The sequence below is a fragment of the Phacochoerus africanus genome, chromosome 2, assembly GCF_016906955.1.
Source record: "Phacochoerus africanus isolate WHEZ1 chromosome 2, ROS_Pafr_v1, whole genome shotgun sequence".
NCBI classification, from domain to species: Eukaryota; Metazoa; Chordata; class Mammalia; order Artiodactyla; family Suidae; genus Phacochoerus; species Phacochoerus africanus.
Window position 1 is genome coordinate 17,435,460 of NC_062545.1, and position 25,337 is coordinate 17,460,796.

Sequence of the window (25,337 nt, forward strand, 5' to 3'; positions counted from 1 at the left end):
TATGTGGGTGAAGTTATGTGTGGGGTTATATCCCCACACTTCCCCATGGCTTGCTCTTCTTAACGGAAATTCGTATCTCTCCCTCTCCCTCTCCCACTCTCTCATTCACAGAAGCGCTAAGAGTTGTACTGACCAAGCTAAGACACTCCAGTCATGATTGAAGACTTCTCAAAAAGAATCAGCCTTCTGGCTTACGAACTGTATGACTTAATCACAATCCACTACTTTCTTGGACTGATCAAGCCCACCTGAAAAAGTTGTAAAAACAATTACTTATGTAGCTTTGTTCAAATCACTTTCTTTCTCTTTTCTCTCCTCTCTCGTATATCCTAGAACACCTATCTTCAAAGCCAACTGTTCACTTCTAAAGTTTCCTAGTTGCTGATCAAAATTTTTCTTACTAGTGAAAAAGTTTAATTCCCTATTCCTCACTCGCAATCACTCAGAACGCCCCAATAGTTCAGGGGCCTAGAAAATATCTATTGCTCATGAGGAAGAAAGCAGCTGTTCAACACAACTCAGGCCAAAGACAGCAAACATTTCACACCCTGCAATATCCACTCCTCACTTGGTGCTCAGCAGATAATCACTTAGAACAGGGTGGCACAGCTGTCTCTTACGTTTTCCCAAATCACTTTCCAGATGTGCGGTAAGTCCCCATAATTACCGCTTTCATCAGTCTCCATAATTTAAATGCCAAGAAAAGCAAAATAATTTTTTAAAGTCTGTGTGTGTTTGTTTGTTTGTTTTCTTTTTTCTTTTTTTGGCCACCCTGCAACATATGGAGTTTCAGGGATCACATCCAAGCCGCCGCTGCAACCTACACCACAGCTGTGGCAACACTGAATCCTTTAACCCACTGCATCAGGCTGGGAATCAACCTTGCATCCTGGCGCTGCAGAGACATGACGGATCACATTGCACCAGAGTGGCAACTCCTGTATGTTTATAAAGGTCTTCTCTGCCATCCCCAGAAAGGAATTCTTTTCCAGCCCAATCAAATGGAACCAGAGAGCCACACGATGAGTATCTCTTGACCCACTCAAAATCTGTGCTCTTTCTGTGCTCCAGGACTACCTGGAGACCTTCGCCTCCTTTCTATCCAACTCGTTCTTACTTAATACAGACCTATTCAGTGAAAATATTTACTTCTATTAAAATATTTGCAACATTAGTCGGTAGGTAATTTAAATAATCCAACTGAAGTTTCAATAGCACCACACCTAGGACATTTTTGGGGGAAATGTGAAGTTCATATCTGACTCACCACCCTGCAATGCTAATGCCAAGAGGCACTGATGTTACAAAATAAACTTCTAAATATATTGTATGAGGTTAAACTATAAATATTTATATTCATTATAATAATACAATTACTAATACAATTGTATAATTGTATATAATAATACAATTACTAAAATGCTGCAACATTCCTTTTTCGACTTTTTTTTTGTCTTTTAACGTGTTAAAAGTTTCTGCTGTAGAGTGTATTGTTTTTGTCTAGTCTGTTTCTCTTCTTATCCTCCCCTTTTGGTTCACAAACATTAGGCTGAAGCAATAAGATTCAAGTTTAGGAAAGGAGGAAAATCTTATTTCCTCAAAAGAACTTTTCCAAAGTAAATTGTGAAATCCTGCATCACATTATCTTTTCACAAGAATTTTCCCATCTCTGTCTTAAAAAAAAGAAACAGGAGTTCCCGTCGTGGTGCAGTGGTTAACGAATCTGACTAGGAACCATGAGGTTGCGGGTTTGGTCCCTGCCCTTGCTCAGTGGGTTAACAATCCGGCGTTGCCGTGAGCTGTGGTGTAGGTTGCAGACGTGGCTTGGATCCCACGTTGCTGTGGCTCTGGCGTAGGCTGGTGGCTACAGCTCCGATTCAACCCCTAGCCTGGGAACCTCCATGTGCCGCGGGAGCGGCCCAAGAAATAGCAAAAAGACATAAAAAAAAAAAGAAAGAAAGAAACCTGAAAATGATACATACGAATTCAGGTTCCCTCCCCATTTCTTATTATAGAACCAGGTCACAGCATCTTTCTAAGACCATCCGTTTTACTTGACATGAGTATGAACTTAATTATAATTTTTCCACAAAGCCAGAGCACAGATTTACACCAAACCCCCATCTTTTTTTATACAACCAACATAAAAATATAGAGATAAGGAGCACTGTACCAAACAATTCAGATGGGGTGAACTGCTGTTACAATTAAGGAGAAGAGAAGCAGAGCGCTGTTCTCTCAACAACTGATTTAATAGTATTTCTGATATTTATCCCAGTGTACTTCTATCGCTGGAAAATGTAAAAACCAAAAGAACCATGAAAACAGAGTCATTTGTATCATTACTTTTGTTATTTTTGCTCTCTTCTTTCCCCAGATGTCATTTACACTTTAGAATATCTTGACAGGCTTAAGGGGGAGAAAAGAAAAAGCAAAAAACTTCTCTGAAAACACCAGGAGACACAATGCAATCTGTACTGCTGTATGCAGATTAAATGCAAATGAATGCAAATGAACTTGTGGTCCTGCTATTTTATGTATCTATAAAGACAGAGCCTCAAGGGATAACTCAGTGTGTTGTTCTGAATCCCCAAAGTTGAGGGGAGGGAAGGGAACAGACTCATGGCTCATTTATTTAATGCATCTCTACCTTTCCTGTGTACGATAGTAAGTAATATATGACATATTTTATGAAATATAAACTGTATGTTATATATTTACCACTGCTCACTATTGTTTGGGAGAGGAATGGAGATAGATTTGTGTATATATAAAATAAGTACATCGGTTCCCTACAAGACAAACCCACTGAAAGAAATCACTACAATACAACAAAGCCTGATTTCTTGACTTCACAATGTGTTCTCACTTTTAATTAGCTTGTTTACAGATTCTAAGGTGATAAACAATATCGGCCACCTTTCAGGTGAAATTGCTACTTCCAGAAAAAAGACTTTAATTCTGGTTGCCTTGTTCAGCCTCACTGAATCCGTGAGATGTCACCGTTTGCACCAGCTCAGTCATCCCATCCTGCCATATCTTTCTGGAGAGATTCACTTTATCTGTAATAACTGATCTCAAATATTTTCCTCCGAGATATCACTCCCAACATTTCCTCAGATGGTCTGCGCTGAAATACAGTTCATCTCAGGAAAGTTTTTTTTTTACACCTAACAACCAAAAACATACACTAAAGGGACAAATGAGGTCACTGAGGGTGAGGGAGGTCCTGGGGGCACACCCACGGGGCAGGTGGATGGAGGAGGGCTGATTTCACATCTTCCACTCCCCTCCCTCCCAAACACCCAGAACTTGCCAGAGCCTATGTCTAAGTCTTCCTTTGGCAAATATGATCTTTTGCTTTTGCTTTTGAAGGCTGCACCCACGGCATATGGAGGTTCCCAGGCTAGGGGTCGAATTGGAGCTACAGCTGCCAGGTTACGCCACAGTCACAGCAATGCCAGATCCAAGCCACATCTGCAACCTACACCACAGCTCACAGCAATGCCAGATCCGTAACCCACTGAGTGAAGCCAGGGATCGAACCCGCATCCTCATGGATCCTAGTCAGGTTCATTCACTGCTGAGCCACAAAGGGAACACCTGGCAAACATGATCTTGGAGGCCCCTGCTAGTATGCATCCGTGGTCTCCAGTTAACACAAATCCCTTCTCGAAGAAGGAGTGGCCCCACCAGCACAGTACTGACCACACCCTCCTTCCCAACAGTCTCAGCTGCTGCTTCTAAGGCAGTGGTCTTCGAAAGTCTGAGGGAAAAAAACCTGAAAAAGAAAGTGGTATATGGAACCTCCTCGGTATAATGTAATTATTTATGAATACGTATATCTACTTACAACTATAAGCACTTATTAATATAAACTATATCTAAATACACACAGAGGAGCTCCCACTGTAGCATAACAGGAGGTGGTGTCTTGGGAGTGCTGGGACGCAGGTTCGATTCCCGGCCTGGCACCGTGGGTTAAGGATCCAGCATAGGTCGAGACTATGGCTCAGATCCGATCCCTGGCCCAGAAGCTCCAATATGCCGCAGGGCAGTCAAAAATTTTAAAACACCGAAGCAGGCTTTTTTTTTCTTTAATGGCCATACCCACGACATATGGAAGTCTCCTGGGCCAGGGATTGGATCTGAGCTGCAGCTGCAACCTACATCGCAGTGCAGCAATGCCAGATCCTTTAACCCATGACACTGGGCTGGGGATCAAACGCTCACCTCTGCAGTGACCCGAATCTTAACCCACAGTGGGAACTCCAAAAATAGGCATTTTTAAATAAGATAAAAAAAAGTATCAATAAAAAGTTCTAACTTCTTTTCTATTCTCAAAGGAGAAGCATCTGCAGTGGTATTTACCCTGCAGATCATGACCCATTAGGGTTCAAGGTTGGATCACAGAAGCACAACCCATATGGAGGATCGGAAGTCGTTGAAACAATCTGTCTGTACAGCGGCTGCCTAGGACCAGTCATCGCAGGTTGGCCAGGCTGGCAGTTATAAAGGAAACTGGATGTGGAAGAGCAAGGACAAAACATGAGACCACAGGAACCACGAAAACAACTGGAATCCACATCTGCTTCTCAACAACTCCAACCCTGCTGCCATGGGTGCCCTACAGCAAGCTGGAGCTCTTCATGATGGCTCAGGAGCCCCAGACAATGAAGGAGTTTTGGTACGATGTGGGCCTGCTGGGAGTCCGGGCACCACCTCACATCAACAAGGTAAGCACGGAGTTGTCGTTGTGGCTCCGTGGCTAATGAACCCAACTAGTATCTATGAAGATGCAGGTTCAATTCCTGGCCTCACTCAGTGGGTTAAGGATCCAGCATTGCCGTGAGCTGTGATGTAGGTCGAAGACGTGGCTCAGACCCAGCACTGCCGTGGCTCAGTGGCAATAATTCTGACTAGCCTCCAGGAAGACACAGGTTCGATCCCTGGCCTTGATCAGTGGGTTAAGGATCCAGCATTGCCATGAGCTGTGGTACAGGTCGCAGACATGGCTCAGATCTGGTGTTGCTGTGGCTGTGGCGTAGGCCAGCAGCTGTAGCTCCAATTCGACTCCTAGCCTGGGAAGCTCCATGTGCCAAAGGTGCGGCCGGTAAAAGACAAAAAGGAAATAGAAAAGTTTGAGATTTTTAGCAAAAATGTTATTATCAAAATCTTACACATGAACTGGTAATCCCTAATTATTTTCTGGGAAGGGATTTGAGCAGCTTGGTCTAAAAATGAACAATCTCAGTTTACAAGCCAAGGAGAGGAACAGCTACAAAAAAAAACTGGATGAGGAGTTCCCCTCATGGCACAGTGGTTAACGAATCCGACGAGGAAACATGAGGTTGCGGGTTCGATCCCTGGCCTTGCTCAGTGGGTTAAGGATCCGGCATTGCTGTGAGCTGTGGTGTAGGCTGCAGATGTGGCTCGGATCTGGCATTGCTGTGGCTGTGGCGTAGGCCAGCGGCTACAGCTCCAATAAGACCCCTAGCCTGGGAACCTCCATATGCCAAGGTTGCGGCCCTAGAAAAGACAAAAAAAAAAAGGATGAAAAGACCTCCTCCTCATGGGAAGAGTGTACGTTGGCATCTTTGCCATCAGAATGATTGTCAGGTGTGATCAAGAACATGATCAGGCTACAAAATTATGCTCTTCAGTCATCGACACCCAATGGGATATTGCATTAATACTAATAATGTTTATGGAACACCTATGACATCCCAGGTGTTATGCTAGGTGCTAAGTACACAATATAAACCCCAGAAACATGAATGCTTATTATTCCTGGACAGAAAAGCAAAGTAGGTTCTTTAGTTTATTTTAATGGAGTCATACGGTTAAGTCATGGAAACTTGGTGAAGGGATTTACTAAACTGTGTGCTTAGTATAAGGTCTTTTTGGAATCAAAGGCTTGTAGAGATTGTATTTGCTGGGCTATCGGTGGCTTAAAAGAACATTTCACAGGAATCCTCGGAACTTGCAAACGCGGGGAAAGGCTGGAATTTTGACAGTTTGTTCTAAAAAGGTCAAGTACAGAGTCACACCTAAAATGGACATGTAGATTTAGCAGATGACAATTTTAGACTGAATTAATTTCTCCTTTCCAAACTGCCTGAACTTAAGAGAATCACAGAACAACAGAGTGAGCTAGTCGGGTGGGAATGAAGTCAGAATTCAGACCAGATTCACGGATTTTGATGAGCATGAATCATAATTTGCGCCTTCTCTGGCTGCCCCTGGCACATGATCGCAAGGATAAGAGCATTCTCAGGCATTAGACCAATAAAGATCTGATTGGGGAAGACGTGATCTATAGAAATTTGGAAAAGAGTATACTAATCTCAGAACAATGAAGAGTTCCCTGGTGGTTCAGTAGGTTAAGAACCTGGCATCGCTGCTGTGGCCCTGGTCACTGCTGTGGTGCAAGTTCGATCCCTGGCCCCAGGAACTTCCAGATGCCCCAGGGCACAGAACCCCCCCCCCCAAAAAAAAATAAACCCCTGAAATTTCTGGTTATGATGTTAATTAAAACTTGTATGACATTGGAGTTTGTTTTATGACAGTTATATTCTGCCCCAGCTTGAGCAGAGTCAGGTGCAGTGTTAACACCTGGAGTCAGAGAACTTGACTCCAGCTAATTTCCATGAACAGCGAGACTGCTGATTGAGATTTGGAAGCCCTGATGACCTGATCAAACCAAAGGCATCATGCTTATTTATCACCGTTCACTGTTAAAGCGCTAGTGTTGATTCAACTCTTTCTTGGTTATGTTGCCAAAATTCCACATTTTTAAGAACAGGCAGGTTAACACCTAAGCAGTGATATCAAGAAAAATTCGCATGGCTTCCAAACCTGAGGATCGAGAACACATGACCCAGTACTGAAAGGCTCTGAAGCTCTTCATTTATGCTTTGGTTACTCTCAAAATTTCCTCTCCATCTCCTTAGCTGTAGACAAATGCCTATGCCTATTCTTCCTGGATATTCAGTCCAAACTCTCCACCCCCACCAAACTTTTATTCTGGATTCCAGAGCCCAGAGATCATCATTTACCCCATTTCAGCCACGCCAGGCTCTCAAGATCATTCACTTAATCCCAAAATTAAGAGGTCTCTAGGTCTTAGAACATGTCATAAGTAAGTGCTAATATAATTATCTCTCTCCAATTGCTCTCAATGTCTCAAATGTCTCAAAATGTTTCTCCAGCTTAATCCTTGTAGTGTTTCAAGCCATCAACCTAGGTTCTCAGCTATTTACTCCCTTCTCCAACCCCATCTCACTTACAGCCCGCTCTCTACCCCATGTCTACTGTAACTTTCAAAACATAAATCTTGAAAGCTATAAATGTCTCCCAGTGATGATCTGACAAAGTCAGTCTGTGGCTGACAATACAAAAGCCTTTTTATCTGTACTCTGTCTGCCTTTCTAGGACCCAGCCCCACCCCCACTGCCATTGGCTCCACTCTCCCATCCTTGTACCAGTTTTGGCCTGATCAAACTACAAGCAGCGCTATACCATCCCTGCTCCCCTCACAGTATTTCTTCTGCCTGGAACACCCTCTTCACTCCACTGACCCTGCAGACAGCAGCCAGGGTGCCACAAGGGCACCCGACCTCTCCAACGCATCAGTTAAATCACACCACCCAACACAAACAGAATGTCTGGATGTCTGTGACTTGCTTCAAAGTCCTGGGGGGAGTGGAAGGTGCAGGTATAGGTGAAAACAAGCTGGCAGTGACTGATAGCTGTAGCACTGGAATACGGGTGTTCTTTAAAATATTCTAATTTGATGAGATCCTGCTGTGTAGCACTGGGAACTGTATCTAGTCACTTATGATGGAGCGCGATGATGTGAGAAAAAAGAATCTATACATGTACGTGTAACTGGGTCGCCATGCAGTAGAAAATTCACAGAACCCTGTAAACAAGCTATAATGAAAAAAAAAAGCATTATACAAAAAAATTTTTTGAATAAAATAAAATATTCTAATTTGGTATGTAGCTGAAATCTTCAATTTTAAGACATTGTTAAAAAGTGACTCCTGAGAGTTCCCTTGTGGATCTGGTGTTGTCACGGCAGCGGCTTGGGTGGCTGCTGTGGCACGGGTTTGACCCCTGGCCCAGGAACTTCTACACGCCATGGGCGTGGCCCCCCCAAAAAAGTGACCCTTCCTCATTTACATGGTTGTTGCCCCTCAGAAACTTCAAAGTCCTTGAAAGCTGGAGCTGAGTCTTACTTCTGCAACCTCAGCACCTAACACCATGACAATGCCTGACGCCTAGCAATGGCCTAAGAAATCACCATCAAATATATGAATGAATGAAAAGAGGGAAGGAGGGAATAAATGGACGTCCCTAGAATGATCTCTCCCCTTCCCGAGGGTGCCAGGTAACATTCACTTAGTAACGAAGCAATGACATTCCGTCAGCGAAGCCGGCCTTTTCACACATAATGGTGACTTTTCAGTCTCAATCTCCCTGACCCACCAACTTTACAATGGCAATTCAGTCTAGTGAGTAAAACACTCAAACACAAAATCTATCATGAGAAACAATGACAAATGAACTGGAGGAAGGGGTGGGACTAACACATGTAATTCCTCTGAGTCAGGACACAGCCTAACCTGTTCCCAGAGGAAAAGCTCCTGGGTGGCTGAAGGGTGGGTGCAGAGGTGAGGCAGGACAGGTGGCCAAGAGACAGAAGGGGACCCAGGTGTGAAGATTCTTCATGTACAGGAATAAATGATTTCTAATCCCCTCCACTTAATGCTGATAATTCCCAACATCTTGAGGTCACAGACCTTGTTGGAACCCAATGGAAGTTTCTCACATCTAAGAGATTAGAGAGACTGTTCCTTGGTGCAATGGGCTTAAGGTCTAGAGGCTACAGGCTACAACCTCACATCCTTCTTATATCCTGACAGAAAAAGCAATGATGTGTCTGGAAACAAACATGGTGCCTTATATAAAAAGGCACTGAACACATCCGGAATTTCTAGTTGAGTCCTCCACATTCATCGCCTGCCAGGGACACCAGTAGGAAAACACACCTGGAATGCAACTGGCCCGGGTGTTATAAGAAAGCAAATACCAGAGCGATGCCGTGGCCTCTGAAACATGCACACTGCCCTCTTTCTGGGGCTGGGCTACCGTAGGCCGAAAGGAAACCTCCTGGTTCCTATTTACTGGACACATTTTAGGGCCCTTCGACTTATGTGACACCAGCTGGGTGGTTTCTTTCCGGAGGCAGGGAGTTTACCCAGTGCCCTGGGAAAAGTTCTCCCAGTGCTCCCCAAACAGTTCTTCATCAGCCACCTAGCCCCCTCCACGCACATTTCATGACAGCTGCTGGCATTTGTTCTCTGAACAGCTCCTTGTTCTCCAGGACACTCGAACAACAGCTATCAGGGGACTAAGGGCTTCATTCAGGACTCAAAGGCCCCCTTGTGAAAGTGGGGTGAACAGAGAAAACCCAGCTTCATCCTGGACCGCATTCTGACCTGTCACATATAGGAAAAATCAGATTCGAAGAATGTCAGCCCCATAAAATTACTCCTCTTGTTCCAGGCACATGCCTGAGTATCACTGTATCTATGACTATGTATCTGAATATCTACGGATGTAACCATGTAAAAACTACATGACAAGACAGCCATCCTTTTATTTCAGGGGGGGGCAAGTTCTCTCTTAACTACATCATTTCTCCTCAATTTTCATCATAAAAGACTTCCACGGTCGCCAAGAATATAATAACATCAAAGCCTCTGAGAAAGCATCTTAAGCACTTGGATCTGTTCCTACTCTTAGATTCAAAACACCTTGAAAGGTGAGAGTGAAGATGCTTTGCTTTGCACCACAGTCTATATACATGCTTACAGTGTAAACTTGACAGGCTTCTCACGAACTAAGGGAACAACCAAAATCTAAGGCGAACTGACATCGTTCTACACCAAGCCAATTATCACGAGAATGAAAACACCCACTTTTCCAATTTGCTCTCGAGCCGAGAATTTACTAACATCACCACGGACTCCTTCAGGACACCCACAGGTTAAACTTCAAAGGTACACTTTACCGAAAGAGCCACTGCCTTCATCAAAGAATTAACATTTTCCCTCACATCTGTCAGAATGGCCATCCTCAAAAGGAACACATATAACAAATGTTGGTGAGGACGTGGAGAAAAGGGAGCCCTTGCCTACTGTGGTGGGAATTTGAACAGGTGCAGCCACTGTCGAAAACCGTATGGCAGTTCCTCAAAAACCTAAAAGCAGAATTGCCACATGACCCTGCAGTTCCATTCCAGAATATGTATACAAAAACATGAATTCAAAAAGAAACGAGTCACAATGAGGGTATCTAATACCACTGAACCGTTTGACTGGTTGACCTGAATGGTTAAAATGGTCAGTTTTTACAGCACTATATACAATAGCCAAGACACGGAAATAACCTAAATGTCCATCGACAGAGGAGTGGATAAAGAAGATGTGGTAGGTAGACACAATGGAATATTACTCAGCCATTAACAGGAAAGAAATACCTAGAAATTATCATGCTAAGTGAAGTTGGACAGTGAGACACCAACATCATATGCTATCACTTACATGTGGAATCTAAAAAAAGGACACGACACAATACACTTCTTTGCAGAACAGATACTGACTCGCAGACTTTGAAAAGCTTAGGGTTTCCAAAGGAGACAGGTTTGGGGGGTAGGGGGATGCGCTGGGGGTTTGGGATGGAAATGCCATAAAATTTGGTCATGATGATAGTTGTACAACTATAAATGTAATAAAATGCATTGAGTTAAAAAAGGTTGATTTTATATTACATATAATTTACCACAATTAAAAATTTTTTTAAGATTTTGTTTCCAAAAAAATCCAACAAAACAAAAAGAAACAGGTACCCAAAAGTTCAGAGTAGCCCTATTTACAGTGCCGAGATATGGAGGCAACCATCAACAGATGAATGGAGAAGAGACCTGGGGTGTGTGTGTGTGTGTGTGTGTGTGTGTGTGTGTGTGCAGGTATGTATACACACACGCACGCGAAAATATTACTCAGCCACAAAAAAGAATGAAATTTTGCCATTTGCTACAACATGGATGGACTTGGAAGGTATTATGCTAAGAGAAAGAAGTCAGACAGAGAAAGACAAATACTGTATGATATCATTTATATATAGAATCTAAAAAATAGATGCTGCACACTATGGGTGTAGCCCAAAATAAAATACAACAAACGACAAGACTATATTGTACAACATGGGGGAATATAGCCGTTAGATTATAGTAACTATAAAGTTCTAACCTTTAAAAATTGAGAATTACGGAGTTCCCGTCGTGGCGCAGTGGTTAACGAATCCGACTAGGAACCATGAGGTTGCGGGTTCGGTCCCTGCCCTTGCTCAGTGGGTTAACGATCCGGCGTTGCCGTGAGCTGTGGTGTAGGTTGCAGACGCGGCTCGGATCCCCAGTTGCTGTGGCTCTGGCGTAGGCCGGTGGCTACAGCTCCGATTCAACCCCTAGCCTGGGAATCTCTATATGCCGCGGGAGCGGCCCAAGAAATAGCAACAACAACAACAACAACAACAGACAAAAGACAAAAAAAGAAAAAAAAATTGAGAATTACTATTTGCACACCTGTAACTTACCTAATATTGTACATCAACTATACTTCAATTAACCAAAAAATTAACATTTTTATCAACTCTGAAGCCAAATCTTGTTTCTTCCAACAGTTTTAGAGGTCAGCGTTCGCGCTGACACAGCCCCTCCTTCTTACAATGAAACCCTCTCACTAAAGGACATGAACCAGTTAAAACACGTCTACCACCCACCCAAACTTTTCTAGGCTTCTCAACTGTTGTATAAAAAGGGGACAATTTCACTTTCTTCTCTGTGATGCAGACAGAACACATTTTTATGTTAATCGTTTGCCCCATGGTGGAGGAAAGCCTACAAAGAAAATTGCATGTGTGATCAAGCCTCTTAAAGGGCTGCCCCGTTTTAAAAGGCTGATTCTCTCAGGATGGGCTGTGCGTTTCCATTCGCAAAGCACAGCAATTTAACAGCTCTGTTTTATTCTGGGAGATCAAATACTGGGCGGCCTCTTTTCACCCCTGTGCACCCTCAAAACACAGCAGTTGGAGAGATCCTGTTAGAACCCAAGTCGAACCCTGTCCCTCTGCTTGAGGGCCCCATTCAGGCTCCCCTCTTGCTCAGAGTAAAGGCCTCCATCCGCCCCCCATGAACCGAAAGACCCTCCCCAGCTGCCCCCCCTACCCCCACCCCCCACCCCCCGCCGCCTCGCCTCACGCTTCTCCCAGGCTCACTGCCCGGACACACGGGCCACCTCCTCCCTCCTCCAACACTTCAACCCTGCCAGCCTCAGCCAGGCCTTTGAAACGTGCTGCCCCCTCTGCCTGTTCCCCTCTTCCCACGGTTACCTGCCCTCACCTCATGCAGGGAGGCCCAGGCCAATGCTGCGACCTCCCTCCACTGCACACGACCTCTAACCCCATGCTCTGCCTTATCTTTCTCCTTCCACGCTTTTTTTTTTTTTTTTTAATGTTGGTTGGGTACTTTCATTTTTAAAATTGTGTATGACACATCTTTTCCAGCCTCTCTCCCCCAACTAAAGTGCAAGGTCCATAAGGGCAAGAGATTTTTCTATGAATTTTGTTCACTGTCCAATGTTAAGGACAGCGCCTAGAAGACCCTCAATATGAACTGACTGAGGGAATGAATGAAATGAAACAATCGATCCACAAGCACTGTGCTAGGCATTCTGCTCAGGCCCTTGGGGAGACGAGTATAAACAATTCAGATGCTACTCTGATATTTTCATTTCTTTTTTCTAAGTACCAGACCTATTCCTCAGTCCTCAGTCTTGGCAAGTTTTAGCTTCTAAACCCCCCATGACTTCATCATAATTTAAAAAGCCAATATGAACTATGCGGGTGCCTTTTGTATGTGTATCATCCTGTTCTCTTTGTATGGTATCAAAAGAAACAAATGGAATATATAGTTCAAGGTGTTAATTACATCAGCTTATTAAACACAAACTCCCAAGACGAGTAGGTTCTAACACTTAGCACTTTTATGTTTATGTAGTTTATTAGCTTTATGAATGTGAGAAAGTCAAAGGTAGTGAGCATAAGATTGCAAAACAGCTCAGACCAAAGGAAAAGTCTTTCACTTACACGGACAGGCCCGTGAAAGAACTGGCTCTAGGGTGTGAGTTGGGAAATGAAAGGACTCGGCAGTGGAAACAGGTTTTCACATGACGGTGTTTCTGAAATTGTGATAGGGTGGTGTTCTGCTTCCTTATGTAATATGCAATTGGAACAATTTTACACAATCAGCAGGAAAGTATTTTCAGTATTCCATGTTGTGAAAAAAATGAGTGAGGACTGTTTCAAGACATTCTGTATATCCAGGTCATAAGTGATCTAGCTTAATAGCTCCAAATTGGGGTTTTTGTTTTTTGTTTTGTGCATTGTTGTTTTTTGGGGTTTTGAGGGGTTTTGTTTTTGTTTTTGTTTTTATTACTCTTCTGGGAATAGCTGCTAGCACGGAAAATTGGTTCTGTTAATGAATACACCAGAATAGGCCCTTTTGACCTGCAATGGCAAACCAGGACATAAATGCAGGAAACAAAGATTTTCAAAAGGCCATTAAAGCTAACTGTTCCCCAAATGCAGGCACTTCACCCTCCTGGATCAGTACAGAAGGCAGGTGCGTTGGGAAGCCTGGTGAGTAGAACTTCCCAGCCCGGGTTCCTATCTTCCTTTACTTCGCCAGCACCGTGAACCCACAGGGCATCCTGGCTCTGAGCCTAGACTGAGGTCAGGTCTTGTCCCCACCTCCCTACAGACAAGCGGGGCCGCAGAAGCCTGCTATGACTCACAGGCCAAAATGCAGAAAAGCCAATTTGACTTTCCACAGAAGTAATTCAGAAAATGTCTGAAAAAGTATGAGTTAATTAATTTCAACATTTCACTTTTTCCTCAACATCAGCCCAGTGACTTCAGGCTCCTCTCGCCCCTCCCCTCTTCTGTGGCCACAAAACCACTAAAAGGTGTAACACATGGAGGAAGGAGGGACACTAGCCGTTCCTAAAAAATACAGCTCCCAGAGGCTGGTGCTCTGACAGCAACATTCAAGGAGATAACCACAAGGGAGCCTGGCCAAATACTTCACAGTGGGTTTTTTTTTGGGGGGGGGGGTTGGGGATAAAATTTTATTTATTATATAGAAGCGTTTCAGTCCTCATTTGAGAATATTTTCTTAGGTTGGAACATACTTTTGAAAAGGCAAGAGACCCTAAATAACTCCAAACCAGAGAGAGAATTTAACAGCAGATGAGCAAGAGGGAACTGTTCAAAGAAAGGAAAGGAAGAGTCTGAGATGGAAACATTTTAGTCCACTGCTCTCAAATGCAGAACTCCAGCACAGGGGCTGCAGCTAATATTCCAAAACTTTCCACAGACTCCTTCTGTATGAATTTCTCCCCAATTCCAAATCTTGCTATCTTGAAATTGCCACTATTAACTGAACACCTACCAGTTTCTTAGAATTGCAGTAGATTTTGTCCATATTCCTCAATTTGTTTTTTAATAAGAGAGGTCCAGTTAAACTTAAAAGACCACAGAATACTCTGTCTAGGAGATATTTGAACGATCACTTGATCTACCATTATATCCTTCGTCACCTCCACCTCGCATTTACAAAAGAAAAGAATGCTACTTGGGGAGCTTCTGTCATCATGGTGCAACAGAAAAGAATACGGACTAGGAACCATGAGGTTTCGGGTTTGATTCCTGGCCTCGCTCAGTGGATTAAGGATCTGGTGTTGCTGTGAGCTGTGCTGTGGGTCAAAGACACGGGTCGGATCCTGCATTGCTGTGGCTGTGGTGTAGGCGGCCGTGGTAGCTCTGATTGGACCCCAGCCTGGGAAACTCCATATGCTGTGGGTGTGTCCCTAAAAAGCAAATAAATAAATAAATAAATACTGGGAAAAAAAAAAAAAAGAATGCTACTTGGTAGTAACAAATTATTTTATCTATTTTTGTAGAGGGTTGAGTTTCTTTTCCTTTTTTGCCAAAGAAAGGGAAGAACCAATGTGACGTGATGATTAAAATGCCAGGTTCTGATCTCAAGAAACCAAGTTATTAAATTTATTTGTGCCCCGGATATAGAGGTTTTGTTCAAAGGACAAGGATGCCAAATAAATGAGGTCGCCCATGTGATGCACCCAGAACTCAACAAATGATTCCTTGAGAGTTCCCATCCTGGCGCAGCAGAAACGAATCTGACTAGGAACCATGAGGTTACGGGTTTGATCCCTGGCCTCGCTCAATGGGTTAAGGATCTGGTGTTGCTGTGGCTGTGGTGGAGGCCGGCAGCTGTAGCTTTGATTCAACCCCTAGCCTGGGAACCTTCATATGCTGTGGGTGCGGCCCTGAAAAAGACAAAAAGACAAAAAAAAAAATTGCCACTGGGGCTCACAATGTTATGAACTATCATGACCAACCCTATCTAGTTCCAAAATCTTTACTGCATTACATTTGTCCAGGTAAAAACTGTTTCAATGTGTGAAGCAGATACAAATTATGAATAGGAAGCCAGGAGACACAGGATAAATGCCACTTCTAAAATGCCCTTTTCCTCTTTCTCTGCAGGGAGATAGCTCTTTCCGTGCTCTATATTCCCTTAACATGTCCTCAGTCACTCTACCTTGCATGGGTTTATTTCCAGTTGTTTCACACATGCACATTCAGATACCCTCCCCAACACAGATCAGCTCTGCCAGACCAGTGCAGGCATCTTCTCGCAATGCAATGCATCTGTAATTCTTTGCAGTGCTTGCCACAAGGTAGCACTGGGAGGCATTTAATAAAAGCTCGACAACTGAATGCATCCTTATCTCTCGGAATAAGAGAAGCATGCTGCTTCAGACATCATACGGATTTACTTTTTTTACATTTGATCAAGTTTGTAGAATAAGCTGAAAATAGAGTGTGTGTGTGTGTGTGTGTGTGTTGGGAGATTGAAATATGAGAGTTAAGGAAGAATTTAACATTTACTGAACACGTATATACACGTGTGTGTGTATGCATAGATGCTTTTTAGGGCCACACCTGCAGCATGTGAACGTTTGGGGTTGAATTGGAGCTGTAGCTGCCAGCCTACAACACAGTCAGAACTACAGCAACACGGGATCCAAGCTACATCTGCAACCTACAGCACAGCTGTCATGGCAACATCAGATCCTTAACCCACTGAGCATGGCCAGGCGTCCTCATGGATACTACAGGGATCTTTACCTCTGAGCCACAGCGGGAACTCCTATGTACCCGTATTATATGTCTGGTATTCTTGCATGTAATTTAACCTTGAACATACAAGACAATGTAGGCTTTATTAACTGTATGATTCCAATGAGAACAGACACTCAGGGAGGTGACAAATGTGTCAACTGTCACATAGCTAGTGAAGAGCAGGCCCAGGCTTCAAACCCATGCCCATCTATGCCACAAACCTGACTTCACCATCCCAGCAGTACGGTTTACAGCAGTTGGGCATATACCAAACCTTAGCTAAGTCTACTGCTCATTTAAGTTATAAAGCCATCTATGAAGGCCTTCCACAGACAGTACCTCTTCGCTATATTTTTTAAGTAGAAGTGAGGGTTAGTGAGCAATATTCTCCCAAGCTGCACAGACGCAGAGCTGCCTCATTCATTCACCCCAAGTCAGGAAACAGGCTGGGATCTCGGCTGGGCCTAACCAGCATCCAAGTCATCTTTTCTTCCTGAGGCTGGGCTCACAGTTCACCCAACAGCTTGAGTGAGCAACTCAGGGCCCTGCGGGAAAGGCTGGGGCTTGGAAACACTCATACAGCCGCTCTGGGGGCCTCTGAGGGGTGCCCGCTCCCAAGCTCTTTAGGCCAGTACACACAGAGCATGAAGTGGGAAACGGGAGCTGGCAGCCGGGGGATGGCAGAAGGCCACCGTCTCGCCACCTCCTCGCCTCGCCCAAGCTGGGCAGGAGAACTGGCCTTGAAACTTAGAGGCTGGAGGGTGGAGATACGGATCTAGTCTTGACCTCATGCAAGGGGGCTTGTGTGTCATCACATCCTGGTCAGCCTTGGCCCGCCCGCCACCGGGACCGCTTCCTGAGGAAATCCTGCTGGCCACAGAGAAATGGGTGGCTCGGCCCAAGGATGTAAACAGGAGCCGTGTGTTTTGTTCTGTGTCCCAGCAAACCCAAGCTGGGCTCCACGGCTTTTTTGGCAGGAGCACAATGAAAAGGCCAGGGCTGGGCGATGGCTCGGATGGCGAGGATTTACTAGTCAAGAACATGTGGGGTTTTGCTCAACTGATGGCTGAAGACGGAGGCCTTCTCACCTAGGCTTTCAGCTTCAGAAAGAATCATGACAATAAATAAGGAAAAGACAGGCAGCCTGAAGGCATGTTTCCTAACCAAAGGTCGAAGAGCCTTCCAGCCCGGATCTAGTCTTCTCAGCTGCAGACCCACCTGGTTGGAGAGTCAATCCTGCAATCAGGACCAGGCTCTGGATGGATCAGAGCACCTGGCATGTGCGGACACTAAGTAAATGTTGACAGAATGAAAAGTTTTTCTCTCAGAACTGAGAAAACCCCTCCCCATTGGCCATATGCCCCGCACTTAAGAGTAGATATATGCACACTGAAAGTACTTCACTAAAGACTGGGAAAGGAAGAGTTCCCGTCGTGGCGCAGTGGTTAATGAATCTGACTAGGAACCATGAGGCTCCAGATTCAATCCATGGCCTCACTCAGTGGGTGAAGGATCCAGCGTTGCCATGAGCTGTGGTGTATGTAGGTTGCAGACTCGGCTCGGATCCCGCGTTGCTGTGGCTGTGGCGTAGGCTGGCGACCCCTAGCCTGGGAACCTCCATATGTTGCAGGTGCAGCCCTAGAAAAGGCAAAAAGATGACTAAATAAATAAATAAATAAAAAGATTGGGAAACAAAAACAAAGGGAAATAAAGAGAATGAGTAGAGGAGCTCCCGCTGTGGTGCAAGAGGATCTGAGGCACCTTGGGAGCGCTGGGAAGCAGGTTCTATCCCAGGCCTGGTAAAGTGTGTTAAGGATCCAACAGAAGCTCAGATCTGATCCAGGGATATGATATGGGAACTCCATATGCCTTGGAGTGGCCAAAAAAGAGAGAGGGAGAGTGAGTAGCTTTAAAGGATGCTGCCTTCCCCACACCTATCTATCCTGTCTCCTATGTTTGGGCTTGTCCTTCAAAATTCTCCTTGGGACCAGGGGAGCCTCATGGCCACTGGGGACCCAGGTCCTTCTCAAGAGGAAATGGCACCTACCATCTGATAACTCAAAATGTTAAACATAGGACTCTGATAGACATTTCCTCCCATAGTGGGGTTTTTTTTTTCTTTTTTTTTTTTTTTGGTATTTTTAGGGCTGCACCCTCAGCATATGGAGGTTCCCAGGCTAGAGGTCGAATCAGAGCTACAGCTGCTGGCCTACACCAGAGCCACAGCAATGCGGGATCTGAGCCATGTCTTCGACCTACACCACAGTTCATGGCAACGCCCAGACCCTTAACCCACTGATCAAGGCCAGGGATCGAACCTGCGTCCTCATGGATTCTAGTCAGATTCCTTTCCGCTGAGCCAGGACGGGAACTCCGGTGTTGTCTTAATAAATTCAGGCTCCGGGAAGCCTGATGGGATTTCTGTTCATTATCCTCCAGTGCTGAAAACTGTCTCCCTCTCTCCACCCTGCCCTTCTCCCTGTCCGCCCATCTTACCAGACACAATCACACATAAAGGAAGCTACAAGACCCTGGTGCTGCCAGACTGAATGACAAGTCAGCACAGACACTGCCACATCTCCTGTGTAGCAATGGCTCATAGCTCTTTGTAGGAAAGAGGTAAGGTAATAAAGATTCAGGTAGGCACCAGAGTGCACTGGAAACCAGCCTGGGCTGTGAAGTCAGAATTCTTACGTGTACGTCCCAGTTATAGCCCTGTGTGACTTTGGACAAGTCCTTCATTCACCCTCACTCAACCTAATCTGTAAAATGAGATGATAATAACAGTACCTACATCTCACAGGTCGGGGCAAGGATGAAAAGAAATCAACCCCCAGAGGGCATTTAGCACTGTGCCTGCCACATAAGCCCTCAAGAAATCTTAGCTAGTATTGTACGTTCCAAAATTCAAGAACTGTCTAAACACGTCCTAGGATGTCTCTATCTGTAAAGCAGTTTATTTTTAGGAACGGTAACACAGAGGTATTTGAGATTTTTTTAAGGCATTTTAATGAAGTCCGACAATTATTCCCCTGCTGAGTTTTTGAAACACAAAGTTTCATTTAAATATTATTTGGAATCAGACTTTTAAGTACGAGAGACTTGCATGCGTGTTCCTGCTGGAGATAGACGAGCCCAGGAAAAACGCTCGTCCCCTCGCCATCAACCACCATTTGGACGGGGCACTCTGCTACGCTTTGCCACGTACGGATTCTTTCCCATTGGAACGTGGGGACCTGGTTTTCTCCAACAGCTGAGAACAGTCCTGTCTGCCCACACGGGGCAGCGGGCACTGGGGACTCCAGCCAAGTGACATCTTACAACTCAACGGTGACTACAGCATTCGTCACTGCACTTCCTGAGAGGACCAATGCGGTCAACGTGGAAATACGTCTGATTTCAGAAGTCAACATGAGATCATGCAACACGGAAAGGGGTAGAGAGAACACGGAAGGACTTTTTTTTTTTCTCTTTTGTCCTTTTAGGGCCGCACCCACGGCATGTGGAGGTTCCCAGGCTAGGAGTCTAATCGGAGCTGCAGCCACCAGCCTACACCACAGCCACAGCAACGCGGGATCCAAGCTGCATCTGCGACCTACACCACAGCTCACACCAACGCCAGATCCTTAACCCACTGAGCAAGGCCAGGGATTGAACCCACAACCTCATGATTCCTAGTCGGATTCGTTAACCACTGAGCCACACAGGAACTCCAGGACTTTTCTAATTGGGCAGATGCCCTCAGAAATGTCAAGAAAACTGATCACACTGCTTTGGGCGGTAAGTTTAAAAAGCTGGCTACCGAGAGTACTTACACGCAGGCCACTCACCTTTTTTACTTCCCCTACCACACAGCAACCATCGCTGTCACCGGTGAAGCTCAGGCTCACTGAGATGCAAGCGAGATGCCAAGCTCCTCCCTCGCACACATCCCACCCCTGCCCCACCAAGACCGGCTGCCAAGTCCCATTGCCTCTCCCAAACACATCTCTCCAACATGCTCCCTCCATGACCTTAGCTCTGTGCCTGTCATCGCAGCAAGGAAATCTGCATCACTGTCACTAAGACGGCTGAGTCCAGCACCTCGGCCCTGTGATACAGGCCACCTCGCCCTCCAGGCAGACAGGGTTCCAGTCCACCCAAAGGACACATGGATGGGCAGCATTGATCAAGACTGTCCAACACGGTGCCCTTCTGGTCCTAATTAAATTGCCCAAGGGGATGTTTTCATGGGAAAGAGCATGCCATGGTCGTCCGGTCTGCTGGGTGGTTTTATTTTAAATTCTCTCTGTAAATCAGCTTAATGACACTGGGTATATCTAGATTTCCCACCCCCACCCTCACAACCCAAAACTATCTTCCTTAGCGCCTCAGACAAAATATCCAGTATCATCTTCAATTCTCTGCTCTGCTAACAACCAGCCTAAAATCAAAGGTGCTACCCCTAAAACCTAATCCACATCTGTCTACTTCTCTCCAGCACTAGGACCACAGCCTGGTCCAAGCCACTACCTCATTATAATCCACTGTCCAGTAACACTGCCAGTGGTCTTTTAAAAATGTAAGTTCATTTAAAAACCCCAACATGGAGTTCCCGTTGTGGCACAGTGGAAATGAATCCAACTAGGAACCATGAGTTTACGGGTTCGATCCCTGGCCTCGCTCAGTGGGTTAAAGATCCGGCATTGCCATGAGCTGTGGTATAGGTCGCAGACACGGCTTGGATCTGGCATGGCTGTAGCTGTGGCGCAGGCCAGCAGCTGTAGCTCCGATCTGACCCCTAGCCTGGGAACTTCCATATGCTGCAGGTGCGGCCCTAAAAAGCAAAAAATAATAATAAATAAATATAGAAATAAAAACCCAATGACTTCCAATCATGCTTACAATAAAACCCTGACCATGATTGATGCCAACTGGCCCAGCGGGCTCTTGGACCCACTCTCAAGGCTCCAACACTCACCAAGCAATAAGCTTATTGGCTCCTAAAATTCACCGAGTTCATTTGCATCTTGGGACCTTCAGCGCTGATGTTCTCTCTCCACTGAGAAGTGAATTTCCAGTTCTTCTGACCACCCTCAATAAATCCAGCCCCTCAGTAAACTGGATTACCTATTCAGTCTTCAAAAAGCTGATAGTTTTGTACAAAGAAATTGCAAAAATACAAATTAGGTAATGTGTTTATATTCTGCCTTGTTTCACAGTGAATTTGCGGTGGCAATCCAAAATAGTAAGTGATTAAGACTTACATAAGTGAGGAAAGACCCATCCTTGGTTCTAGTTCACAGTCTAGTTTCAAAGAACTCAAACCCACATGGCCATGGCCCTGTAAGCAACACAGTTCTGTTCCCTGTAGGATATATTCTCTCACCATCAAAAAGGGGAGCCACACTGAAGTTCCCATCATGGCGCAACGGAAACGAATCCGAGTAGGAGCCATGAGGTTGCAGGTTCGATCCCTGGCATTGCTCAGTGGGTTAAGGATCTGGTGTTGCCGTGAGCTGCAGTGTAGGTCGCAGACGCGGCTCAGATCTGACGCTATGGCTGTGGTGGAGGCTGGCAGCTGTAGCTCCAATCAGACCCTTAGCCTGAGAACCTCCATATGCCGTGGGTGCGGTCCTAAAAAGAAAAAAAATGGCAGGAGGAGCCAGAGACAATAATTCGGCAGTTTAAGAAATCCTAAGCATCCTGGAGTTCCCGTCGTGGCTCAGTGGTTAACGAATCCGACTAGGAACCATGAAGTTTCGGGTTCGGTCCCTGCCCTTGCTCAGTGGGTTAACGATCCGGCGTTGCCGTGAGCTGTGGTGTAGGTTGCAGACGCGGCTCGGATCCCGCGTTGCTGTGGCTCTGGCGTAGGCCCGTGGCTACAGCTCCGATTCAACCCCTAGCCTGGGAACCTCCATATGCCGCGGGAGCGGCCCAAGAAATAGCAACAACAACAACAAAAAAGACAAAAGACAAAAAAAAAAAAAAGAAAGAAAGAAATCCTAAGCATCCAGAATTAAGAGCTTCCCACTAATTCCAAAATCCATCAGAACCCATTACACAGATGATGAGGGGAGGGCCTCAAGAGCTTACTTGGAGAAAAGTATCCAAAGTGGAAGCTGGATTTCATTTCCTTTTGAGAAATGATGACGTTCAGGCCCCAACCTAAAAGCCAGTCAAACTTATACACTGGGTGCAGACATTTCAAGTCAGACAGAGACCTGCCACCACCTCACCAAACCCAGACAAAATCTCCAAGTAAATGAAATTCCTCCTGTTCCACCTAAAGCTTTGTTCCTTCCAAGTATCCAACACTTTCTTATGCTTATGCTTTGTAACTAACTTCCCTGACACAGCCCCTTCCTTCTGGTAAAGGTCACCACCTCAAAAATTATCTTCCTGGAGTTCCTGTCGCGGTGCAGTGGTTAACAAATCTGACTAGGAACCATGAGGTTGCAGGTTCGATCCCTAGCCTTGCTCAGTGGGTTAAGGAGCCAGCGTTGCTGTGAGCTGTGGTGTAGGTTGCAGACACGACTCGGATCCCGCGTTGCTGTGGCTCTGGCGTAGGCCGGCAGCTACAGCTCTGATTAGACCCCTAGCCTGGGAACCTCCATATGCCGTGGGAAGCGGCCCTAGAAAAGGCAAAAAGACCAAAAAAAAATATCTTCCTGGGAGTTCTCACTGTGGCACCCAGCGGAAACAAATCCAACTAGTATCCATGAGGATGCAGGTTTGATCCCTGGCCTCTCTCAGTGGGTCAGCAATCTGGAGTTGCTGTGGTCTGATTTGACCCCTAGCCTGGGAACTTCCATATGCTGCAGGTGCGGCCCTAAAGAGCACATAAAAAAAAAAATTATCTTCCTAGCCCCCATCTCTCCTTCCACTGATGCTCCCTTTTAGCTCAACCACATCAGCAAGGGGCAGGTGAGGATACAGCATCTGGATTCCTAATGAGAAATGCAGTCGCCGGGAGGAGGATGGGGGCGAGAGCTAGTAACCACCCCCTCACATCTTACAGCAGGAGGACCAACTGCATCTTGGTAGGCAGGCAGAGTCATAACTCAGGTGGTCTGTGCAAGAGCTTGGGCTTTCATGCATTCTTTGATATGGCTGTTGATTAACATATGTGGCTTAAGGGCTCCAGGGAGTAACATCCCCACAGGCCTTGTTTACTCTAGGGAGTGTACCAATGCCCAGATGGACATTAATCTCTAACCCCCTGTTACTCAGTTTATGAGAAGAAAAGGGCAAAGAAACCACGAGACTTATGGGACATTTCCACCCCTAAGACCCCTATTGGACAAGGACTGATATAGGTAATTGGGCAAAGCCAATGGGAGAAAACCACATCTTTCTGGACCCCACGTTGGTAACCCCCATCTTTAAGGGATTAAAAACCCCTATAAGACAGTAGAGAGGGGGGCTCATCTCCCCGCTCCCAGCTGTCCTGTAATAAAGACTTTGCTTGCTTGCTGCCTGTGTATTCTCTGGGTTCATTCTTCGGCTGCATGAACAAGAACCCGGATTCCGGTAACATCTTTCCAGCATCAGTAGGGAGTACTGTGCCCTCACCAAGTCTCAGTAAAACAAAAAAAGGTAGTAAGAGTTTGATCCAACAAATAAAATGGTGAACAGGCTTCCAAAGGACGCTAAATGTCAAATGAATGATAACAACAGTGGGTGCTAAAGCATAATCGGAGAAGAAAAATACCGATTTGCCACATCAAGAGACCTGCTACTGAGTTCCCATCATGGCGCATCGGAAACGAATCTGACTAGGAACCATGAGGTTGCAGGTTCAATCCCTGGCCTCACTCAGTGGGTGAAGGATCTGGCGTTGCCGTGAGCTGTGGTGTAGGTTGCAGACACGGCTTGGACCTGGCACGGCTGTGGCTGTGATGTAGGCCGGCAGCTGTAGCTCCAATTAGACCCCTAGCCTGAGAACCTCCATATGCCATGGGTGCAGCCATAAAATGCAAAAAAAAAAAAAAGAGAGAGAGAGATCTATTAAATAAAGCAGTCCAGAATCGTATATCATATGACTGTGAAGCATGACAGTCAGGAACTTTCAAAAGGGGACATAGGAAAAAAAAAACTTGGAGAAAAGAGTTTTGTGAATCATAGAATGTGCTGGCTTTTGTAATACAGCTATCCCCCGCTTTTCAAAACCACTTCACTTTTATGAAGACCTACATTAGCATCTGTTCTTGCAAAGAGAAGGAAATCAAAGAGGATCTTTGAGCCTTTCTGCAGAACTAAAACCCCCAACAAATGAAAGAACTACTTGATGAGGCATTCTTCATGCTGGGAAGGAGGTCCACCAGAACCAGTTCTGGGGGCCACTAAACACCAGCTTTGAAAGTTGGTGCAAGCTTGCCTCTACCCCGATCCTTATCTGCAGCCCTATTTTTCCACTCCTTAAACTATAAAACCACCTCCTAATGGGGGCACAGTCTTTAAGGCATTAGTCTGCTGTGACCCCCTTTGCCTGGCAAAGCAATAAAGCTGTCTTTTTCTCTTTCACCCAAAACTCTGTCTCCAAGTTTCTACTTGGCAATGGTGGACAAGAGGCAACATAGTGAGAGCCAAGAGTCAACTGTACTTTGAGTGTCTGTTAGCAAGATGTGTTCTAAGGTAACTGCCTCTGCACTTCATGCCATATCAGCTTATGAAAGGTCTCAGGAACACTCTCAGATGAGAGCAAGGATGATGGTGGGTGGGGTGGGCAATGGGCGACTGCTGAAAGACCTGTGTTGGTATCTTTGACTTGGTGTTTGACTGTTACTCTGTTGCAATGTTTGTTGCTATCAAAACTCTTGGGAAGAGTGCTCACTCTACCCCTGTGTCAACAAGCCTGTCAATTATAGGCAGAGCCACCAGCCAGAACTGACCCTTACCTTGACCTTGCACCAAAGAAATCTTCCTTTTGGCCTTGAGTCCTTTCCCGCCCCAACTAACGATTTCTGGTTTTATATACTCCTTGAATATTGAATCATAAACTCTAAATGTGCTCAGGACAG

At 45.4% G+C, this 25,337-nt stretch overlaps 1 protein-coding gene across 1 annotated transcript in view; it reads right to left on the minus strand.

Moving 5' to 3' along the window:
* The window catches only part of SASH1 (SAM and SH3 domain containing 1), a 202,847-nt gene that overhangs the window by 158,106 nt on the left and 19,404 nt on the right, over window positions 1-25,337 (minus strand). The window lies entirely within an intron of this gene.